At 33.0% G+C, this 2,501-nt stretch overlaps 1 long non-coding RNA gene across 1 annotated transcript in view; it reads left to right on the plus strand.

Annotated features, from left to right (window-relative positions):
* Positions 1-2,473, plus strand: part of LOC111241089 — a 5,940-nt gene extending 3,467 nt beyond the window's left edge. The window contains exon 3 of the long non-coding RNA XR_002666875.1: positions 54-2,473. This is a non-coding gene — a long non-coding RNA (uncharacterized LOC111241089). The remainder of the gene's footprint in view (positions 1-53) is intronic.
* The last annotated feature ends 28 nt before the right edge of the window (positions 2,474-2,501 follow it).

Here is a 2,501-nt window from a genome sequence, read left to right on the forward strand (position 1 = left end):
CAATTTTCTTCTTAGATTATGTTTGTTATATCCCGGGATGAAACTTATTGCAGGCAAACTCAAATCAAAGTGGGAAAGGCTATATACAGTGGTCAAAGTATTCCCGCAGTAGAGATCAGAAAATCAGAACCTGAGAAGACATTAAAGTCAATGGTCACCAATTAAAGAACTTTTAGGAGAAACAGCCTCTGGATTGAATAAGATTTCTTTTTCCTTATCCATTTTTAATTTTTGTTTTTGATTTTAATTTTTTTTTGTTCCTTTTGTGGAATAACTGTCTGCTGGTAGCCCACATGTCTTTTTCACATGTTTTTTGTTTTTCTGTTTTCGGTGTTGTGTTATCTGTTTTTGTTTGACAAAAATTTGGCAAAATTTTTTGTTTTCTGTTTCTGTATTTAGCTTCTGTTTCAGTTGTGAAAATTTGTATGTCCGAAAAAGAGTTGTCTTAGTATTTTGTTTAGTTTTTTTAGTAGTTCTTCTAGGTACTTTTGTTTCACTCTTTGCTTACTTTTTGCGGACTGACATGATGAAAGTTGTGGTTCTTTTAGTTTGAGATTGCTGAGTGTGTCATTAGATCTAAATTTGAGTAGATGATTTCTAGCGGTCTTTTTTTGCATTTTGATTCAATTGAGTTAAGTAGTTTTTCCATGATAGAGAAGTAGCATTTCAGTTTTGACAAATATGAACCCCTGAGAGACTTTGAGCCTTAATTCTTCATTTTTGTGTGATTGCATGCATGGAGGGTTACATTTCGGAATTTGCACTGATTCTTTTTGGTATGCTTGGCCTTGGATGCACTCTAGATATGATTTAGGCCCTTTTTGTTCCAGCCACTTAGCCAAAAATGACTCACCCTGATATTTTGCCATTGCACCTGATTTTTTGAGCTTGAATTGACCTTTCCTTCTTTAATTACCCTGTTACAAGCCAAGAGACCTGAAAAACCATGAATTACCTAACTTGTGAGTATAAGAAGGTCAAGGTGCATGTGCAGTTGCTGATTTGAAAAAAAAATATCAAAATTGGTTGAGTGTTAAAACAATGTCTGAAATGACTGAAAAAGAAAAAAAAATGAGGAAAGAAAAAGTGGTCTGAATCATACAAAAAGAAAAAAAATGAGGAAAGAAAAAGATGTAAAAAAGAAGAGTGGGTCATAGAATTACTTGAGCTGAAAATGCACTTGAATTTCATACTACCACCTTGCTTTCTCATGCTCACAGGTTCATAGCTTTGAATTCCTTTTCTGAANCCTACCCCCAACCTGACCACANTACAAGCTGAGATGAANTCCTAGTGATTTNGAGTGTGNCTTGGATTAAGTGATGCTAGTTAGAAGCTTTTCAAATTCATGAACTGTGCTTTGTCATGTTTTGCTGAGTGATATATACAAGCCAATACACATTNAGCGGTTGAGTGCAAACACTTTTCTTGTGAGGTGAAATCTGAGATGTTGTTGATCTTGATTGTTTCCTACTTGATTTTGATTGAATTAATATGTGTTTTTTGACTTGTTGGCTTTCATGAAACTTGAATTTGGAGGGTTGATGGCCATTTGGCANATTTAAGCTAGAGTAATACAGCTGAGTTGTGCAAATTTGTAAATAGAAGTGAATTGTGATAGTTTGTTTAGAATTGTGTCAGTTTTGTTTGCCCAGTCCAAGAGGGTAGTGTTCTAAGCGTGGGTCTGTGTTAACCTTGCATTTTTTATCCTTTTTCCTTCATAAAATTTCCTTCTTAGTGTTAATTACTTTGTAAAATTTTAGAATTAGGTTAGACTTTAGTTTTAAGTGCACAAATAGAGGTTTGTAGATATTATTTTTAAAATTGTTTTTAAATAAAAATTGTGTCTAGAATAAAAGGCTGTCAACGGTAAATATTCCTTATTGAATTAAGGCCATGATTTGATTTTACAAGCTTGCCTGAAAATTGTATTCTATATGTGATATAATTCATGATGAAATAGTTAACCAAACGCCTTGGTATTAATTTGCAGATATTCAGCAATTACAATTTGAAGCCCAGCATCCGTGGTTGTGACATGCAGAAATTTGTGAAATTTTTTGTAATTATCAGATGTTTCAAATCACTTCAGAACCTCACAACATACCACCAAGTATGGTTACTGTACCAATATATACTTTTGATATATGGATTAGATGAATTGCCCAGGAAGCATTCACAAACTGATTTTCCTTGACATATTTGTGCAACTTGGTGTTGATGAACATTTTGGCCTGAATTAATCATATTATTTAGATGCTGAACAATGTGTTTCAAAATTGAAGTATTCTCCTTCTTGAGTTAATTTAACTGAATTTAATTATTTTCCTTCTTGAGTTCATTTAACTGAATTTAATTATTTTTAAAACTGTATGAAGTTTTTTAGTTTTGAGGTACTTTAGAAAGGATGGACATAATTGGAGAAAGAAAAAGGGTGGAAAGACTGTGAAAGAAGCTCATGAAAAGTTGAAGGTCCAGGTCTTATGTAGTCCAGGTCTTTT

The sequence above is a fragment of the Vigna radiata genome, unplaced genomic scaffold, assembly GCF_000741045.1.
Source record: "Vigna radiata var. radiata cultivar VC1973A unplaced genomic scaffold, Vradiata_ver6 scaffold_7, whole genome shotgun sequence".
Taxonomy (NCBI): Eukaryota; Viridiplantae; Streptophyta; class Magnoliopsida; order Fabales; family Fabaceae; genus Vigna; species Vigna radiata.